The 22,746-nt window shown below is 39.6% G+C and overlaps 1 pseudogene; it reads left to right on the forward strand.

The window, feature by feature from the left end:
• LOC118635381 overlaps positions 1-22,746 on the forward strand; it is a 47,977-nt pseudogene that overhangs the window by 14,730 nt on the left and 10,501 nt on the right.

Consider the following 22,746-nt stretch of genomic DNA (forward strand, 5'->3'; position numbering starts at 1 on the left):
TATTTTACAAAGGTGGCAAGAGCATACAGTGGAGGGAGTAAGGACAGCCTCTTTAATAAATGGTGTTGGGAAAGTTGAACAGCTACATGCAGAAAAATGAAACTAGACCATCAACTTACACCCTACACAAGAATAAACTGAAAATGGATAAAAGACTTAAATGTGACTCATGAGTCCATAAAAATCCTAGAAGAAAATGTAGGCAACAAAATTTCAGACATCATATGCAGCAGAATTTTCACTGATACATCAACTAAGGCAATAGAAACAAAGGAGAAAATGAATACATGGGACTACATCAAACTCAAAAGCTTCTGCACAGTGAAAGATACAATCATCAAAATGGAAAGGCTACCCACTGTATGGGAGAGCATAACTGCCAATGATATATCAGATAAGTGGTTAATTTCCAATATATAGAGAGTGCTCATACAACTCCACAAAAGGAAGACAAAGAACCCAATTAAAAAATGGGCAGCGGAACTAAATAGACACCTCTCTAAACAGGATATACAAATGACTAAGAGACATATAAAGAAGTGCTCATCATCACTAATCATTAGAGAGATGCAGATTATAACAACAATGAGGTATCACCTCACACCTGTCAGAATGGCCACCATCAACAAATCTTCAAACAACAAGTGTTGGTGAGGGTGTGGATGAAAGGGGACTCTAGTACACTGCTGGTGGGAATGCAGACTGGTGCAGCCACTATAGAAAACAATATGGCGTTACCTTAAAAAATTAAAAATTGAACTTCCATTTGACCCAGTGATTCCACTTCTAGGAATATACCCTAAGAATCCTGAAACACCAATCAGAAAGAATATTTGTAGCAGCACTATTTACAATAGCTAAGATCTGCAAACAGGCCAAGTGTCCATCAGTAGACAAAAGGATAAAAATGCTGCGGTACATATACACAATGGAGTACTACGCAGCTGTAAGAAAGAAAGATCTCTTATCCTTTGAGACTACATGGAGGGACCTAGAAAGTATCATCCTAAGTGAAACAAGCCAAGCAGAGAAAGACAAGTTTCATATGATCTCACTTATTTGTGGAATATAATGAACATAATAGTCTGAGAAATGGGGTAGTCCCAGAGAGGTGGAAGTGGGGTACAGACTGAAAATCCACAGAAGAGGGGATGGTGGGGGAGAGATAAACCACAGAATTTATATGTAGGTATGCATGAACAATGGACATGGACAACAAACTGGGGACAGGGCAGGGAGGGTTGGAGAGGGGAGAATCAGTGGAGGAAAAGGAGAAACATCTGTAACAAAAATTAATTAATAAAAAATAAAAAAATTAAAAAAAAACAAAAAACAAATCATCAAACAACAAGTGTTGGCGGGGCTGTGAAGTAAAGGGGGACTCTAGTACACTGCTGGTGTGAATTCAGACTGGTGCAGCCACTATTTAAAACAATATGGTGTTACCTCAAAATATTAAAAATTGAACTTCCATTTGACCCAATGATCCCACTTCTCTGAATATACCTTAAGAAGCCTGAAACACCAATTAGAAAGAATATATGTACCCCCATGTTTGAAGCAGCACTAGTTACAATAGCTGAGATTGGAAACAACCCAAATGTCCATCAGTAGACAAAGGGATAAAAAACCTGTGGTACATATACACAATGAAGTACTATGCAGCTATAAGAAAGAAAGATCTCTTATCCTTTGTGTCAACATGGTGGGACCTGGAAAGTGTTGTCCTTATCGAAACAAGTCAAACAGAGAAAGACAAGTATCATATGACCTCAATTATTTGTGGAATCTAATGAACATAAAAGTCTGAGCAATGGGATAGTTTCAGAGACGTGGAAGTGGGGTATAGACTGACAAGCCCCAGAAGAGGGGGTTGTGGGGGAGAAATTAACCATAGAACTTATATGCATGTATGTATGAACAATGTATATGGACAACAAAGCTGGGGACAGGGCCAGGAAGGAAGGTCAAGAGGGAATCTTTGGGGGGAAAAGGAGAAACATCTGTAACAAAAATAAATTAATTAAATAAGTATTTTAAAAATTATAAAACCATAAGAAAAAGAGATGTACATCCCAAGCTCACTTGTCAAACTGGGGAAAATTGAACTGTTAACTATCAGTTGATGTGTAGTGAACTTATATTTGGTATCTTTTTATATAGAAATTAAATGCTTATTTGAAACACTATATAATAGAGCAGGAGAACCACGTGGATTGTGGAGAGGAAAGCTTCTTCTGATTATTAAGCCCTTCATGTAGCCTGAGAAGAAATGAGGCTCTGCAAACCAAGTTGGACCTGCCAGCCACCTGGGACAGTAGATACACTCTGAACACCACTTGTGAAAGCTGGAGGAGCCAGGCGGGGCAGAGTTGAGGGTTCCCATATGAATGGTGGCCAGACTCTGCCATCTTTTTTCTGTCCTTCTCTGGACTACTCCAGGAATCATTCTCAGTCTGGGAGGCTGGATCCCAGCAATAGGGCAGCGGTTCTCCCCACCTTTTGGTGTAAGCATCAAGGGAAACAGGAATTGTCTTGACCTTCTCCTGTAGGCTCTACTGGCCTCTAGGGTTATGGGTGTCTGGCTAGTGTTCATTGTTTGATGCAGTATAACTCGGGGTATTCTGAAGAAGGAAATTGAACCCCAGTACCCAAAGGGATTGTTGGTGCAAGTGAAGTAAACACTGCAGTGGGAGATCAGCGAAGGTTGTCCCAGGACAAGGTTATGGTAATGGTGCTCTGACCATCAGAGCCAATGTGCTGTCACTATTTGTGTTACTTTGGGCAGGCATCTTTCTCCCTGAGCCTTAGTTTTCCTACTTCTAAAGTAAAGGTGCTTGGGCTAGTTTTGGTACTTAATGTTCAAACTGCTTGCAGTTCTATTATAGTCTGTTTTTTTTCTTCCTTCAGTACCAGTGTTGCAAATTTCTAGCTGCTCATGCTTCTTCCTATTAAACATCCTTCTTGGTATGTAACAGGCAGTTTAAGGAATAGACTATATCTGGAGACCAAATAATCATGGACACACACACAAACACACACACACACACACAAACACAAACACTCAGAGGTTGGGTGCTCTTATTTAAGAAGAAAAACCAAACCAAAACAAAAATAAAAACAAAGATTTAAAATAATGCAACTAAATAGACATTTTTCTTGTGACTCAAAACACTTCCTTTTTTAAATGTAATTCTGGAGGATGAAGGATTTAGGTTAATTGAAACCTGTGTTCCCCAAATAAAAGCTGAAATGGGAAACTTCGCTGTATACAATCATAGTTGTATGTGTTTCTGAATGTTTCAAATAATTTGGAGCTGATATATTTGATTTGCTATGAAACTATGAGGACTGAGAGGGTGATGACCTGGCTGGAGTAGCACCACAGTCCTATAAGGGAATGGTGATGTGATGAGTCCAGCCCATGCAATTAAGCCGCCATTGCCTGTCTGTTTCTAGATGAAATGTATCTTCCCAGACTGTTATCCATTTGGAAATATTTCTTTCTTTTTGGAATACCTGGAAATAGAAAACTCCTCCTGTCAAACTCATGCTGCTTTTCTCTATGCAAACATAAATGGGTTTTCCTATCTGCTTGATAGGCTTGTCACAGGATGCCATGGGAATGTTTTTGGCACAGCTCCAAGTGTGTGCTTTATTTTATCCTTTCCACCAGAAATACTCCATTGACATCACCTTCTGCCAGACTTGGTATGATGAATGCCTCCATTGCAATGGCAGCTTTGAGAGCTTTGTTCTTAATGGCAATATAGGAGCCAGTTATGGATCCCAGACACCTTTTTTAGAAATTCTAAGAGGACACATGTATATGCAATCACCATGCCCAACCAGATGGTCCGCATCCACAATGATGGCAAGGTGTTGTACACAGTAAGGTATGTCAAACCTCAGGAGTCTTACCTCTTGGGACTCTTCCTCCCCTTCTTCTACACACACAAAAAATGGGTAGATATTTCACCCTGAATGATACTTCTAAGAGCCTTTCCAAACTTTCTGAGATGCCGAGCTCAACCCCTCATGTACAGACACAGACAGTAAGGCCTCAAAATAGAAAAATATTGCAGATCATGTTTAGCTGGAAGATGGCAATGGGCAGGACTGGAGAGAGGGTGAGGGTGTGAGAAAGTGTGAGTGGACGCAAAGGCGGACAACCAAACCTGAGCAGTGCAGAGCCACAAAGTAGAAGGTTCCTGTGCTGTGGACAGGAGCAGCCAGCTACAGTGGTAAGCGGCCCTTCAGGGCTCTTCTCCCTGTGCCATAGGGAGGTCCCACCATTTTGGAACATCCCGGGTCTTCCCTGGGAGGAGGCAGTGGGAGCAGCTAGGGCACAGCAACCTGAGCCCACCAGCACACCTGGCACCATTGACCCAGGGGACGCTCTGTGTCAAAACAGACCAGGGCACAAAGGTGGAGCACCCAAGGTGGCTGTCATTGAAGCCCAGAACATCTGGGAACCCAGGACCATCCCCCATAGTAGCAGCCTAATCAGAGTCCACATATACCACCAGCAACAGAGGCTGGGGAGCAGACATCCATCCCCAGGCAACAGAAGCACGAACCAGAAGCTGAGACCCATCCCCAAATACTACAACAAAAGCTGAGCAGCAGTTGAGCCCCACGGGGGAGCAGCGCTCACCAGCCGCCAGCAACAGGACCTGGGATTCCACAGAGGCCTGTTCAGTCCAGTAGCTCACAAGAGAAGTGGCAAGCCAGAGCCCAAGAGAGATTGGTACAATCCAGCTGCCCTCCCACAGAACCTGCAGGGTGCAGGGGTAACAGAGAGGCCTGTGTGACCCAGCAGGGACTATGCAATCCAGTTACACATGGCACCTGCAAGGTGCTGAAGTACCAGAGAGGCCTGTGCAACCCAGAAGCCCATAACATAGGCATAAAGCCAGGTCCCCAAGGGACTGTGCAATCCAGTTACCCATGGGACCTGCAGGGTGCTGGGGCACCGGGAAGGGCTGTGCGACCCAGCTGCGCAGAAGTTAGTCATAGAGGATGTGAAAAATAGAGGTGGAATGAATAGAAGCAATGCAGACAATCTCCCAGGACCAAACGGGAATTACAACTAAAATAAAGACAAATCCTTGGAAAAAAGCAACAGAAAAGCAGCAGGACAGGACCACATAACCAGGGACACTGGTAAGATCAGCAGAGGCTTGAGAGGGTGGCTGGCTGGAAGCCCATGGACAGCAGCAGGCTTAGATGTGAGCAGTGCCCTTGGGGAAAAAAGACCAAGCCCTCTCCAGAGTGCAGAGAGCCAAGACAGAGTGCTAAAATAGCCACAGCCGCTCACCTGGGGGCTAATGCAGAGGGAGGGCAGACTGGGCTGGAACTCTGTGGGGACACCCGGGAATGGAAGGGCACTCAGAGTTTGTGATGAGTTGTAGCCACATAGGACAGTGGGAAGTATGCTCCTTCCCCGAGCTGTGGGGAAAAGCAGCAGCCCCCCTCCTCGGATATTCAGCCTTTCCCAGGTGAGGCAAAGAAATAAAAATTGAGGCTCATTAACAACCAGCATCTATCCCACCCTCTGGAAATCCTCTTATGCAGAACACCAGGGCCACATTCAAGGCATTGGATAACTGAGACTACTAGCCTCCAGGAAAAAGCTAGAGGATAACTGAAACTTTCCTAGGCTTGAAAATCTACTCAGGAAAGTAAGACTTGAAAGTGGTGTTTAATGTGGGCCCACCCAGACCAATCTAAACCCAGCAGAGGGAGCCACAAACAGCAGAACACCAACACCTACAGGGAAAATTTGGTAGTCCCCAAAGCCCACTAAGATAGCCAAAATGGTGAAAAAAAGATACACATTCCAAATGAAAGAACAAGAGAACTCTATCAAAGATGAGATTAATGAAAAGCAGCTAAGCAAATCATCAGAGGTAGAGTTCAGAGCCATGATCTTGAGGAAGCTCAACAGCATGAGTAAGGACATCAGCACCATGAGTAAAAATACAGAAACATTAAAAACCAACAAAGTGGAAATGAAGAATTACATAGCAGAAATTAAGAACACATTGGAAGGACTAACCAGCAGAGTAGATGATGCTGAGGACCGGATCAGTGAATTAGAAGACAGGGTAGAAAAAAATCAACTAATCAGAAAACCAAAGGGAAAAAACAATTGTAAAACAGGAAGACAGCTTAAGAGAACTGTGGGACAACTGAAAACGTATAACATTCGCATCATAAGAGTCCCCAAAGAGGAAGAAAATGGGCAAGGGTTAGAGAATATATTTGAAGAAATAGTGACAGAAAACTTTCCTAACTTGGTGAAGGAAGAAGGCATTCGAGTTCAAGAAGCACAGAGAGCCCCAAGTAAGAAGACCCAAACAGGCCCACACCAAGACACATAGTAATTAAAATGCCAAAATTGAAAGACAAAGAGAGAATCCTAAAGGCAGCAAGAGATAAGCAACAGGTTACCTAGAAAGGAAATCCCGTTAGGCTCTCAGAGGACTTCTCACCAGAAACACTACAGGCCAGAAGGGAGGGGCACGAAGTACTCAAGGTCATGAAAAACAAGGATCTGAATCCAAGATTACTCTATCCAGCAAGGTTATCATTCAAAATAGAAGGTCAAATAAAGAGCATTCCAGACAGTAAAGGCTAAGGGAAAATATTAACATCAAACCAGCACTGCAAGATATGCTAAAAGAACTGCCATAATTAGCAGAAGAAATAGGAAGAAAAATATAACCACACTAAACAAAAATGGCAATAAATTTGTACATATCAACTATCACCTTAAATGTAAATGGTTTGAATGCTCAGATAAAAAGACACAGACTAGGTGACTGGATACGAAAGCATGACTCACATATATCTTGTTTACAAGAAACCCACCTCACATCAAAAGACTCACATTGGTTGAAAGTGAAGGAATTTACAAAATCTTTCAAGCAAACGGAATGCAAATAAAAGCTGGGGTAGCAATATTCATATCTGATAAAGGAGATTTCAAAATGAAGGCCATAACTAGAGACATAAAAGGCCACTACAAAATATTGAAAGGATCTATCCAAGAGATAGATATAACCTTGGTAAACATATATGCACCCAATTCAGGAGCACCAAAATATATTAAAAATCTTCTGGAGGACTTCAATGGAGAAATCAACAGCAATACACTCATAGCAGTGAACTTCAATACCCCGCGGACATCACTGGATAGATTTTTCTAGACAAAAAATTAACAAGGAAACACAGACTCTAAATGAAATGCGAGATCAAATGGATTTAATTGATATCTACATAGAATTACACCCCAACATTGCAGAATTCACATTCTTCTCAAGTGCACATGGGACATTCTCAAAGATAGACCACATGTACTATGCAGCTGTAAGAAATAAAGATCTCTTATCCTTTGAGACAACATGGAGGGACCTAGAAAGTATCATCCTGAGTGAAACAAGGTAAACAGAGAAAGACAAGTATCATATGATCTCACTTATTTGTGCAATATAATGAACATAACAGTCTGAGAAAAGGGATAGTCCCAGAGACGTGGAAGTGGGGTACAGACTGAAAATTCACAGAAGAGGGGGTGGTGAGGGAGAGATAAACCACAGAACACATATGCATATATGCATGAACAATGGACATGGACAACAAAGCTGGGGACAGGGTGAGGAGGGAAGGGAAAGGGGGAATAAGTGGGGGGAAAAAGAGAAACATCTGTAACAAAAATAAATAAATTAATAAAAATAAAATCAAATAAAGAAATAAAAATTAACAGTGGGAAAAAATTTAAAAAGCAAGTAAGAAAACAGTAAATATAATCAATTGTTATGTTCTTAATGAATTACTATTACTGTTATTATTTTTATTGAATCATTGTTATTATTGAGTGAGTGTGGAAGTGGCAGTTGAGGATGGTAAGTGAAAAAAACTTGGGATGGAGAACTAATAAAATATTATAACTTAAAAAATGAATTATGATCTTGGAGAACACATCTTAAGTGTAGTGTATGCTTTCCGCTCTCCCCTTCTCCATTTTTGTCATCTTTCCTTTCAATATTCTCTGGCAAAAAGTAGAGAGATACAAAATGATTAGCTTATCAATTCCCATTAAAGTTGCAGCTTTTCTGTAATTGTTACCTGGAACTCTGCTCAAATATATATGTATATTTATGAAATATATATATATAAATAAAAAAGATAGACAACATGTTAGAGCACAAACTTAGTGTCTACAAGTTCAAGAAGTTAGAAATCATATCAAGCATCTTCTCTGATCACAATGGCATGTACCTAGAAATCAATTACAACAAGAACATGCAAAGACATTGAAAAACATGGAGGCGAAATAGAATGTTATTGAACAATGGAGATCAAGGAAGAAATTAATAACTTCCTGGAAACCAATGAAAATGAACATACAACAACACAAAATCTGTGAGATGCAGTGAAAGCAGCTCTAAGAGGGAAGTTCGTAACACTACAGGCCTACCTCAAGAAGCAAGAAAAATTTCTGATGGACTACCTAAACTCACAACTTAAAGAACTAGAAAGCAAACAAAAAGAAAATGCCTGAGCAAGGAAGGAAGGAAATAGTACAGATCAGAGCAGAAATAAATGACATGGAAACCAAAAAAACAATTCAAAGGATCAATGAAACAAGAGCTGGTTCTTTGAAGAGATAAACAAGATTGATGGACCCTTAGCTAGATTCACCAAGAAACAAAGACAGAGAACCCAAATACACAAAATCAGAAATGAAAGAGGAGAAATAATAACTGAAATCACAGAAATACAAGGATTGTTAAAAAATATTATGAACAATTATATGGCAATAAATTCGACAATCTAAGTAAAATGGGCAAATTTTTAGAAACACCAATCCCCCAAAACAGGACTGGGAAGAGATAGAAAACTGGAACAGATCAATAATGACTAAGGAAATTGATGATGTAATCAACACTCTCCCAGGAGACAAAAGCCCAGATGCAGACAGCTTCATGGGGGAATTTTATCGAACATTCAAGAACTAACACCCATTCTCCTCAAACTATTTCAAAAAATTCAAGAGTAAGAAGACTTCCAGACTCATTTTATGAGGCCAGCATAACTCTAATTCCAAAACCAGAAAAAGACACTAGAAAGAAAGAAAACTACAGGCCAATATCCCCAATGAACATAGATGCCAAAATCCTGAACAAAATACAAGCAGATAGGATCCAGGAATACATCAAGAAAATTATTCACCATGACCAAGTGGGATTCATCCCAGGGATGCAAGGCTGGTATAATATTTGCAAATCAATAAATGTAATAAATCACGTAAACAAATGAAAGATAAAAATCATATGATCATATCAATAGACGCTGAAAAAGCATTTGACAAATTCCAGCACCCATTTCTGAAAAAAAAAAAAAAAAAAAAAAAAAAAGCTCAGCAATCTGGGAATAGAGGGATCATATCCAACATAATATAGGCCATGTATGAAAGACCTACAGCCAACATCATATTCAATGGGCAAAAATAAAAAAACATTTCCCTTAAGAACAGGAACAAGGCAAGGATGCCCACTTTCTCCACTCTTATTTAACATTGTACTGGAAGTCTTAGCCACAGCAATCATACAGGGGGAAAAAATAAAAGGGATCCAATTTGGAAAGGAAGAAGTGAAACTGTCATTATTCGCAGATGATATAATACTATAGGTAGAAAAGCCAAAAGACTCCGTCAAAAATTTACTACACTTAATAAATGAATTTGTCAAAATAGCAGGATACAAAATTAACATCAAGAAATTAATGGCATTCTCATACACCAATGATGAACTCACAGAAAGAGAAACTAATAAAAAATATCCCATTTACCATCACAGCAAAAAAATTAAGATACCTAGGAGTAAACTCAACCAAAGAAATAAAGGACCTATTCGCAGAAAACTACCAGTCATTTAAAAAAGAAATAGAGGAAGATATGTAAAAGTGGAAGCACATACCTTGTTCATGGATTGGAAGAGTTAACATTATTAAAATTTCCATACTACCCTAAGCAATCTATAGATTCAATGTAATCCCCATCAAAATACCAATGACATACTTCAGAGAACTAGAACAAATACTTCAAAAGTTCATATGGAACCAAGAAAGACCTCGAATAGCCACAGAAATCTTCAAAAAGAAGAACAAAGTTGGAGAGATCATATTACCAGATTTCAGGTTAAACTACAAAGCCACTGTAATCAAAACAGCCTAGTACTGGCACAAGAACAGGCACATAGACCAGTGAAACAGAACAGAGAGCACAGAAATGGACCCAAGGCAATATGTTCAATTAATATTTGACAAAGGTGGCAAGAGCATACAGTGGAGTAAAGACAGCCTCTTTAATAAATGGTGTTGGGAAAATTGGACAGCTACATACAAAAAAATGAAACTAGACCATCAACTTACAACATACACAAGAATAAACTCAAAATGGATAAAAGACTGAAATGTGACTCATGAATCCATAAAAATCCTAGAAGAAAATGTAGGCAACAAAATTTCGGACATCATACGGAGCAGAATTTTCACTGATACATCACCTAAGGCAACAGAAACAAAGGAAAAAATGAACACATGGGACTACATCAAACTAAAAAGCTTCTGCACAGCAAAAGATACAATCATCAAAACAGAAAGGCAACCCACTGTATGGGAGAGCATAATTTCCAATGATGTATCAGATAAGGGGTTAATTTCCAATATATATAGAGTGCTCCTACAACTTAACATAAGGAAGACAAAGAACCCAATTAAAAAATGGGCAGAGGAACTAAATAGACACCTCTCCAAACAGGACATACAAATGGCCAACAGACATATGAAGAAATGCTCAACATCACTAATCATCAGAGAGATGCAGGTTAAGACAACAATGAGGTATCACCTCACACCTGTCACAATGGTCGCCATCAACAAATCATCAAACAACAAGTGTTGGCGAGGGTGTGGAGAAAAGGGGACTCTAATACACTGCTGGTGGGAATGCAGACTGGTGCAGCCACTATGGAAAACAATATGGGGTTACCTCAAAATTAAAAATTGAACTTCCATTGGACCCAGTGATCCCACTTCTAGGAATATACCCTAAGAAACCTGAGACACCAATCAGGAAGAATATATGTACCCCCATGTTCATAGCAGCACTATGTACAATAGCTAAGATCTGGAAACAGCCCAAGTGTCCACCAGTAGACGAATGGATAAAAAAGCTGTGGTACATATACACAATGGAGTACTATGCAGCGGTAAGAAAGAAAGATCTCTTATCCTTTGAGACGACCTGGAGGGACCTGGAAAGTATTATCCTAAGTGAAAGAAGCCAAGCAGAAAAAGACAAATACCACATGATCTCACTTATATACGGAATATAATGAACATAACAGTCTGAGGAATTCAGTAGACCCAGAAACATGGAACTAGGGCACAGACTGACATCCCTCAGAAGAGGGGGTGGGGGGTGGGGGGATGGGAAGAGATAAACCACAGAACTTATATGCATGTATGCATGACCAATGGACATGGACAACTAATCCGGGGACGGGGCGGAGGTGGGGTTGGGTGGGGGGGGCCAATGGGGTTAAAAAGGTAAAATATCTGTAACAAAAAAATAAATAAATAAGAAATTAAAAAAAAATAAAAAAGTAATAATAAAAAAAGATGCTGTTGCAATATTCCAGGAAAGAAATACTGAGCATTTGACCTAGGTCAGGACAGAGGGGTTAGAGAAAAGGGTCTCAGAGTCCTTTAGATATTAGTCTCATCCTGTTAATTGGTGACAGTTTGAATGTAGGTAGTGAGGGAGTGTTCAGCCTATGAGAACCTTCAAGTTTCAGGTATGGCACCCTAGTGGCTCAAGTGCCCTTCAGTGAGATAGGCTCCATAGGAGAGACAGGATGGATGCCTTGTGATAGAAGTTAAGATTTTAGTAATACGAGATCTGTTGACTCAGAGTTATCTGTGAGATGTCCAAGAGAAAATTTCCAGGAGCAAGTAGAATATATTAGGAGGGAGTTTAGGACAGAAGTCTAGGTTAGAGATTGGTTTTTTAATATTATGAATGATATTGTATGCCCTAATTTTTTACAAAGCATCTTCATCTTCATGATTTTATTTACTATTTACCCAAATTATGTGAGGCAGACATTATTTTTCCTGCTTCCCAACCAAGGCAACTGAGTACAAAATAAAACAGATGATTTGCCTAAGTTCACACACTCAGGAAGTAACAGGACTGGGGCTAGAATGCAGGTCCCCCAATGCTGAATGCCACAAGTTTCCTACTGTTTTTCAAATAGCAAAGTCACCTTCACAGAGATGGTGGGAGAAGCCATGGGAATTGCTGGGGTCCCTCAGAAAGCTTATGGAGATTAAGAAAAAAGTTGGAACCCTGGAGTTTTCATGGAAGTAGATTTGAGCTGCCTGCAGCTGGGCCAACAGAATTCTGATGAATGGGATGTTATGATTCCATTTGCCTTTGAACCTTGCCTGGGCTTTTTGCCCTGGGGATGCTGCCACTTTGCCTTCTCATCTTTCCTCTCATACCCACTCTGGCCCCCTCCTCCCTGTGCTTTTACTGAAGTCACTTAGTTTGTAGTTTGGATATTGGCTCTGTTAATGATGCCTTGAGGTTCTGAAACCTGGCTGCATCCCTAGATTCTTGACTCACGGGACATACCCTGGGCCTCTGTCTTTGGGTTTTGGACTTTGTCCAGGCCTTATGCTGGCTGGGTTTCAGGTTCTAGTTGCCAAGGCTCAGCGAGTGTTACAATGGAGGAAGGAATTCAAACATGTTTCTTCATCCCCTCTCAGGTTTGTTTTCTTTCCCAGTAGGTCATGGAGGAATGGCTGTGATTTTCTTGATTTACAAACAATTCCCAGTGAAGGTTCACATGGCATGGTAGTCAGCAATGAGGGCTTTGTAAACTGGAGGGCAATTCTCCAGATTGTCCTTGTGGGGAGGCAGTGAGAAAAATCCAAAAGGCAAGCATCAACTTTGGGGTGAGTTGAGGGAGTGGGTGTGACAAGGAAGACGATGGAAGCTCTTATTTCTGTTTTCAGTGAAACTGGAAGCAATTTATTTCTGTCCTCAGATCAGAAGAAACTGTACAACAAAACTGTGCTAAGCACAACTGTACTTCTTATATCACATTTACCAGCCTTAGCAGCGAGGGATCTGCATGAAAGTATCTAAAGGAAGTTCATCATTTTAAGCATCAAAGATTTTAAAATGTGTTATTTAAACCACATATTAGGAGAAACACACACACACACACACACACACACACACACAAATACCTTGAGAATGACACATTTTACTACCTTAGCAAAATGAAGCACACCAGGTATATATAACCTCTTCCTAATGACTCCTGGTTCTTACTAGTCATGACAGTTGTTTTCTTGGTTGCTACTTGGATGTAGTCACTTTACTTGTATGGAAAATGGCCCCAGATAGATGTGTTTTTAAGTCACTGCATCTCTTGCTCTCTTTCCTTTTAATCCTCATCTGAAGATATGTTTTTATTTATTTATTTCAGAGACAGAGAGAAACATCGATCCATTGCCTCCCGTAAGTGCCCCAACAGGCGATTGAACCCATAATCTAGGTATGTGCCCCGACCAGAAATCAAACCTGAAACCTTTTGGTGTATGGGATATTGTTCCAACCAACTGAGCCACCTGGACAGGGCCAGAATATCTCTTTTTACAGGGTTTCTTCCTCACTCTCAGTTTGTCAATTGCCACTTCTCCTGATTATCAGCAAGCCTATCTTGCATGAAATCACTTTTTCCTACTATTTCTCATTTGCTTTGAGATTGGAATTTAGATGCATATGCTTCATAGAATTTTATATAAATTAAAGTTTCTGGGCTCTGACTAAATTCCTGAGCCTCCTATGAAAAAAGTATGAGGCTTGAGGTTCATGATGGACGTTTCAATTGCTCTGAGTCTCATTTTTTCCCTCCTTTCAGTTATGCTCTCATTAAGCACAGCTTATTCATTCCTTTAGGTAATATTATATGTAATGCTTTCTGACGTATCTCTACCATATGGCAGAGATTCTTTTAGAATCTGGGGATACAGAAGTAAGCAAAATAGAAAAGGTCCCTGGCCTCATGAAGCTTGCATTTTATGGGAGGGGACACTTTAAAAACTAAGTACATTACATGGTATTACGATAGTCAAAACACTATGAAAAGAAATAAAGCAAGGGGAAATGATGTAGTGCTGAAATAGGATGCTGTGATCGATAAGGAGAGTGAGTGATTGGAGGGACTGAAATGTGAAATGTCTGAGAGGAACACATTCCAGGCAGAGGGAGGAGGAGTACAAATGCCTTGAGGTGATTGGGTGCATACAGGCCTAATGTGCTGGAGAAATGACAATGGGGCCAGTGTGGCTAAAGGAGAGTGGACAAGGAGAGAGTGGCAAAGGGATGAGGTCAGGGAGTTGCTGGGGGCTGGATCCTGAAATATCTTCAGAACCATTGAAAGGATATTAGCTTTTACTCTGAAATGGGGGATCATTTAGGAGATTTTGAGCAGAAAAGTGGTGTTATAAACTGAATTGTGTCCTTCCCAATTTATATGTATCTCAAAAAGTGACTGTTCTTAGAGATAAGGTCTTTAAAGAGGTAATTAAGGTTAAATAATGTCAATAAGGTGGGGCCCTTATCCAGTATGACTAATGTCCTTATAAAAAGAGGAGATTAAGACCACATCTTGGTCTTCCTATGCCTAGGAATCCCTATAGGGAACAGATACCATCAATATGCCAAGGTAAAGAAGGTCCTACTCTTGTGGGGTTTTGGCCATGTCCTGGGAAATATGAAGAGGGAGCAGTAGGCAAATAAGAAATGGAGATGAATAGTTAAGAACTATATAACAGATAATTATTAGAAAGGAGGAAAGATGGAATATAGGATAGTAAGACAACTTATAGAGTTGGAAAACTGAGGTCATGGTCTCAGGTTTGGCACTTGTGGGGCAGATAACTTCTTTGAGCATTGCTGTATTTCTCTTTCCACTAGATCCCACATTTTACACCTTGCCTGCCTTGCAGTGTTATTGGGAAGGTCAACTGTGATAAAGACTGAGGAAGTTCTGGTGTCTTTCCCTTAGCTCCTGTTGGTGGAGAACTCCCAACCACTTCCCATTTGGCCTTGTTTTTTGTTTTTTTTTTTATCCTCACCCGAGGACATTTTTCCATTTTTTGTTCAGATAGAGCGGGAGGGAGAGAGAGGAAGAGAGAGAGAGAGAAACATCGACGTGAAGGGACACATCGAGTGGCTGCCACCCGCATGACCAACCAGGCCCGGGGACAAACTGCAACCAAGGTACGCGCCCTTAGCGGGAACCGAACCCGAGTCTCTCTGTACAGCAGGCCGACGCTCTAACCGCTGAGCCAAACTGGCCAGGGCCACTTCCCATTTGGCACGCCATGATTTGAATTGAATTTTGCTCAACTAATTTCTTAAAAATTTTATTTTATTTTATTTTTAACTCCTTACTGTATTTATTATTCATGTATTTTTATGAAAAGTTATGTCTGACCAGATCTAAATAAAATAAAATTATGGGAAAATTGAATTCCAAATTTGCAAAAATGGAGTGTTTTTCTTTTTTTTTAAATTTTTTTTATTTATTAATTTGTTTTTGTTACAGATGTTTCTTATTTTCTCCCCCTTTTCCCCACCCCATCCCCAGCTTTGCTGTCTATGTTCATTGGTCATGCATACATGCATGTAAGTTCTGTGCTTTATCTCTTCCCCCACAAACCACCCTCCTCTGAGGCTTATCAGCCTGAACCCCACCTACATGTCTCTGGGTTAATTTTGTTCAGTAGTTTGTTTGGTTCATTATATTTCACAATTAAGTGACATCATGTGATATTAGTTTTTCTCCAGTTGGCTTGTATCGCTTAGCATAATACTCTCCAGGTCCTTCCATGCCATCTCAAAGGATAAGAGATCTTTCTTTCTTATAGCTACATAGTAGTCCATTGTGTACATGTACCACATCTTTCTAATAACTCACCTACTGATAGACATTTGGGATGTTTCCAGATTTTAGCTATTGTAAATAGTGCTGCTATGAACACAGGGGTACATATATTCTTTCTGATTGGTGTTTCAGGCTTCTTAGGGTATATTCCTAGAAGTGGGATCACTGGGTCAAATGGAAGTTCAACTTTTAGCTTTTTGAGGTAACACCATATTGTTTTCCATAATGGCTGCACCAGTCTACATTCCCACCAACAGTGTACTAGAGTCCCCTTTTCTTCACACCCTTCCCAACACTTGTTGTTTGATGATTTGTTGATGGCGGCCATTCTGACAGGTGTGAGGTGATACCTCATGGTTGTTTTAATTTGCATCTATCTGATGATTAGTGATGCTGAGCATTTCTTCATATGTCTCTTGGCCATCTGTATGTCCTGTTTGGAGAGGTGTCTATTTAGGTCTTCTGCCCATTTTTTTAATTGGGCTGTTTGTTCTCCTTTGTTGAGTTGTATGATCACTCTATATATTTTGGAAATTAACCCCTTATGGGATGTATAATTGGCAATTATGATCTCCCATATAGTGGGATTCCTTTCTTTTTTGATGATTGTTTCTTTTGCTGTGCAAAAGCTTTTTAGTTTGATGTAGTCCCATGTGTTCATTTTTTCCTTTGTTTTTATTGCCTTAGGTGTTGTATCAGTGAAAATTCTGTTGTGTATGATGTCTGAGATTTTGTTGCCTACGTTTTCTTCTAGACATTTTATGGATTCACGAGTTACATTTTAGCCTTTTATCCATTTGGAGTTTATTCTCGTGTATGGTGTAAGTTGGTGTTCTAGCTTCATTTTTTTGCAGGTAGCTGTCCAGTTTTCCCAACACCATTTATTGAAGAGACTGTCTTAACTTCATTGTATGTTCTTGCCACCTTTGTCAAATATTAACTGAGCATATTGTCTTGGGTCAATTTCTGGGTTCTCTATTCTGTTCCATTGATCTATGTGCCTATTCTTGTGCTGGTACCAGGCTGTTTTGAATACAATGGCTTTGTAGTATAACCTGAAATCTGATAATGTGATCCCTCCAACTTTGTTCTTCTTTTTGAAGATTGCTGTGGCTATTCTAGGTCTTTTTTTTGTTCCATATAAACTTTTGAAGTATTTATTCTGGTTCTGTGAAGTATGTTGTTGGTATTTTGATGGGGATTGCATTGAATCTATCAATTGCTTTGGGTAATATGGATATTTTAATGATGTTAATTCTTCCAATCCATGAACAAGGTATATGCTCTGACTTTTTTATATCTTCCTCCATTTCTAATTTCAATGACCTGTAGTTATCTGTGAAGAAGTCCTTTACTTTTTTGGTGAAGTTTATTACTAGGTATCTTAATATTTTGCTGTGATGGTACATGGAATTATCGTTTTACTTTCTCTTTCTGTGATTTGATCATTGGTGTATAAGAATGCTGTCGATTTCTTGATGTTAATTTTGTATCCTACTACTTTGCCAAATTCATTTATTAAGTCTAGTAGATTGTTGATGGAGTCTTTAGGGTTTCCTATGTACAATATTATGTCATCTGCAAATAATAACATTTTCACTTTCTCCTTTACAATTTGGATCCCCTTTATTTTTTCTTGACATCTAATTGCTGTGGCTAAGACTTCCAATACTATGTTAAATAAGAGTGATGAAAGTGGGCATCCCTGTCTTGTTCCCATTCTTAAGGGTAATGCTTGTAGTTTTTGCCCATTGAGTATGCTGTTGGCTGTAGGTCTTTCATATATACCCTTTATTATGTTGAAATATGATTCCTCTATGCCCACATTGCTGAGGGTTTTTAACAAAAATGGGTGCTGGATTTTTCAGCATCTATTCATATGATTGTATGATTTTTATCTTTCCTTTTGTTCATGTGGTGCATGACATATATTGATTTGTGAATATTGTACCATCTTGCATGCCTGGGATGAAACCCACTTGGTCATGATGAATAATTTTTTTGATGTATTGCTGGATCCAATTTGCTAATATCTAGTTAAGAATTTTGGCATCTGTATTCATCATGGATATTGGCCTGTATTTTTCTTTCTTGGTAGTGTCTTTATTCGGTTTTGGAATTAGGATTATTCTGGCCTCATAAAATGAGTTTGTAAGTATTCTGTCTTCTTGGATTTTTTTTTAAGAGATTGGGGAAAATGGGTATTAGATCTTCTTTAAATGTTCGGTAAAACACCCCCATGAAGTCATCTGTACCTGGGCTTTTGTTTGCTGGGAGTTTCTTGATTACATCTTTAATATCTTTTGTTGTTAATGGTCTGTTCAAGTTTTCTATCTCTTCCTGGTTCAGTTGTGGGAGGCTGTGTGTTTCTAGAAATTTGTCCATTTCTCCTAGACTATCCAATTTGTTGGCACATAATTGTTCAAAGTATGTTTCAATGATCCTTTGTATTTCTGCGGTGTCAGTTGTTACTTCTCCTCTTTCATTTCTGATTTTGTTTATTTGGTGTCTCTCTTTTTGTTTTTAGGTGAGTCTGGCTAAGTCTATTGATGTTGTTTACCATTTCAAAGAACCAGGTTTTTGTTTCATTGATCTTTTCAATTTTTTTTTTTTTTTTAGTCTCTATGTTGTCTATTTCTGCTCTGACCTTAAATATTTCCTTCTTCTTACTAGCTCTGGGTTTTTTTGTTTGTTTGTTTACTTTCTAGTTCTTTTAGTTGTAGGGTTAGAAAGTCAATTATAAATTTTTCTTGTTTCTTGAGGTAAGCCTGTAGTGCTATGAACTTCCCTCTCAGGACTGCTTTTACTGTGTCCCATAGATTTTGTGTTGGTGTGTTAGTTTTCATTGGTTTCCAGGAAGTTTTCAATTTCTTCCTTAATTTCATTAGTAACTCATTTGTTGTTTAATAGCATGCTATTTAGCCTCCAAGTGTTTGAATGTTTTTGTGTATTTTTATTGTAATTGCGTTCTAGTTTCATGCCACTCTGATCTGAAAAGATGCTTGATATGATTTCAATTTTCTTGAATTTGTATAGACTTGCTTTGTGTCCTACCATTTGGTCTATCTTTAAGAATGTTCCATGTGCACTTGAGAAGAATGTACATTCTGCAGTTTTGGGGTGAAATGCTCTGTAAATATCAGTGAAGTCCAACTGATCTAGTTTGTCTTGTAAGGACTCTATGTCCTTGTTAATATTTTGTCTAGAATATCTATCCAGTGGTGTCAGTGGCATGTTAAAGTCACCCACTATGATCATGTTGCTATTGATCTCTCCCTTGAAGTCCTCCAGAAGTTTTTTAGTATATTTTGGTGCTCCAATATTTGGTGCGTATATGTTTACTAGGGTTATATCCTCTTGTTGGATTGCTCCTTTTAATATTATGTAGTGACCATCTCTGTCTCTTATTATGGCCCTTGTTTTGAAGTCTATCTTGTCAGATATAAGTATTGCCACACCAGCTTTTTGTTTCTTTTTTCATTTCCATTTGCTTGGAAAACTTTTTTTCATCCCTTTACTTTCATCTGCGTGAGTCTTTTGTTGTGAGGTGGGTCTCTTGTAGACAGCATATGTATGGGTCATGTTTTCTTATCCAATCAGCTACCCTATGTCTTTTGATTGGAGTATTTAAGCCATTTACATTTAAGGTAGTTATTGATAAATAGTTATTAGTTGCCATTTTAATTTTATGTCTGTGCTCCTCTCCTCTCTTCCCCCCACCCCCCACCATCTCTATCTCTATCTCTGTTTCTTCTTTTTCTTACAACAGTCCCTTCAGTATTTCTTGCAGTCCTGGTTTTGTGGTGGTAAATTCCTTTAGGTTTTGTTTGTTTGTTTGTTTGTTTGTTTGTTTGTTTTTTATCTGTGAAGCTCTTTATTTCTCCTTCAATTTTGAATGATAGCCTTGGTGGATAGAGTAGTCTTGGGTTCAGACCCTTGCCTTGCATTACTTTGTACACTTCATGCTACTCCCTTCCAGCCTGCAGCATTTCTATTGAGAAATCAGCTGACCGTCTAATGGGAGCTTACTTGTACGAAACTTTCTGTCTGCCTCTTGCTTCCTTTAAGATTCTTTCTTTGTCTTTAATGTTTGCCATTTTTATTATGATGTGTCTAGCTGTGGGTCTTCTGGGGTTCATCTTGTTTGGGACTCTCTGTTTCCTGGACTTGTGTGACTTTTTCCCTCACCAGTTTAGGGAAGTTTTTGTCATTATTTCTTCAAACAGGTTCTCTATTCCTTTCTCTGATTTTTCTCTTTCTGGTATCCCTATAATGCAAATGTTGTTACGCTTTATATTTTCCCACAGCTTCCTTAAACTTTCCTCCTGCTTTTTAAATTTCTCTCCATTTGCTGCTCTATTTGAGTGTTTTTCTCTACCTTGTCTTCTAAGTCGTTGGTTAAGTCTTCAGCTTCTTCTAATCCACTATTAAACCCTTCAAAGTTATTTTTCATAACCGCCATGTCATTCTTTATTTCCTCTTGATTTTTATGCATAGCTTTTACCTCTTTATGCATAGCTTCTACCTCTTTTTTTAAGCTGAAGTAGTTTTCAGTGAGCTCTTCATAATTCTTATTAAGTTGCTTGTAGTTCTCACCAAATTGTTTGAGCACCCTTAAAATAGTTGCTTTGAGTTCTTTATCTGACAAGTTGCTATCTTCCATTTCCTGTAGTTCCTTTTCTGGTGATTCTTCTTTTTTTCTTTCCTTTGAGTGTTGTTTCTTTGTCTCCCCATTTTAGCCGTCTGGTAGCTCTAGACCCGTTGTATATCAAATAAGGCTACTGTACTCCCAGACTATTTTGTTGCATGTTGCCTCTTGCCTGCTGTGGATCCTGGAGGACTAGCTACTGGGGGCTGGTATTGGTGTGTGCTGGTAGGTGCTGCTGCTGGATCATGTGGGCTCCTTTGGAGCTGTGTTCCCAGCTGTAACTGGTGCCTCCTGTAGCTATATATCTCAGGCCCTGTTGGAGCCACACTCCCTGTCTGTACTGTGGGCAGCTGGATCGCACACTCCCTTTGGAGACCCGGCTCTACGCCTATCTTGTGGGCTGCTGGGTCACACAGGTCTCTCTGGTGCCCTCAACCATAAAATTATTTTTGTTGCTACTTCATAACTGTAATTTTGCTACTAATATGTCTTAGGCAACCCTTAAATGGGGTGTGACCCACAGGTTGAGAACCACTTCCCCAAAATGAAGACTATTTCCAAATTCTTCAGGCTGCTTTATATTTTCCTAAAACATTATGCTTTATTTTGAGAAAGTTTAGGTAGCTAGAAAAGAAATTTAACAAATGCCCAGTGAGCTTTCTTAGGGGAAAAGGAGGTCAAATTATGAAGATTGTTCAATTAAAAAAAAAAAAAAAGGCTGCCTCCAGAGGCTGGAACAGATTGGCATCTGAGTTAGTAGCTCAGAGAACAAATTCTGGAATTACACTGCTGATATAAAGGGCCCATAATCCAAATACATTTATGTAACAACTGGGAGACTAAGGCCCAGGGAGGGCAATGGGGTTTTCCTGTGGTTACCCAGAAAGTCAGTGGTGGAGTTGTGATAAAAACTAATTTGGCTACCTCCTTGTATAATTACTGCCCTAGCCCTAATCCATATAGAAAATCTAGCTTTCTAGAAATTATCTGTTATATCTATGGATTTTGCACAAAAACTTTCCCTCTACCATATTATTGGTGTTTGAGAAGCTTAGAAGAGTTGATAAGCAAAACCCATAGGACTGACTCTAATCAGTGGGGCCTATACTGAGGGGACACACATGAGAATGGACTTTGCTCCACTCAACTAACCCTTTGAGTCAAATTTACTGGCCATTTTTCTTCTTCAAAAGCACTGTTCCTCATGCCTCTCACTACTGTCCTCTCCTGTTTTTCCAGCCCCATTGACATTGAACTGGTACATGTGGGATGTCGGATCTGGCACTGTATTTGACGGACTTTTTTTTTTTGGTTTGTCTATCTCTGACAATCCTTAGCTGGAACCTATCAGTGTCCAAAGGTTGGAACCTCTCACCAACTATGACTCTCTGGAAGATATATGAGAAAGATCATGCAGGTGACTCAGTAATGTCTGTTGAGCAGTTCTGAATAATTTTACTACAGCTGAGACCTGGTAAACACTTCATTTAGCAATCAATCAGACTATTTCTTTGCAATTAATAGTGTAGTTTGTGTATTCCCAGCTATAACCAAGATGATCTGTGTGACAGTTCAAGATGAGTTTGAGGAGGCAGGGCTCACCCAAGTCCTCCAGAAACAAGTATTCTCTTTAGTGAGTAAGACCATCTGCAGACCCAGGTAATAAAAAGAAATAAGCCCCAAAGCTAGATAAATTCCATATATAAAAAGACAGAAGAATTATCGGATGGGCAGGACCGGAGCATGGGTGAGTATGAGAGTGTGAGTGAATGTGAGCGTGGAAGACCAACCTTGAGCAGTGCAAAGACATGGGGCAGAAGGTTCCTGTGCTGTGGACAGAAAGCAGATGACCATGTGGTAAGTGGCAAGCCAGCGAACATTCCCCAGCACTGCTGGGAGGCCCCACCATTTTGGAGGATCCTGGGTCATCCCTGGGAGGAGAAAACGGAGAGCAGCTGGGGCCCAGCGAACTGAGTCCACTAGAGCACCCTGCACCATACATCCGGTGAACTCAGCTGAGTTGGCACGGTCAGCACACAGTAGGTGCCTGCAGCAGTAGCT

The sequence above is a fragment of the Molossus molossus genome, unplaced genomic scaffold (assembly GCF_014108415.1).
Source record: "Molossus molossus isolate mMolMol1 unplaced genomic scaffold, mMolMol1.p scaffold_m16_p_2, whole genome shotgun sequence".
Taxonomy (NCBI): domain Eukaryota; kingdom Metazoa; phylum Chordata; class Mammalia; order Chiroptera; family Molossidae; genus Molossus; species Molossus molossus.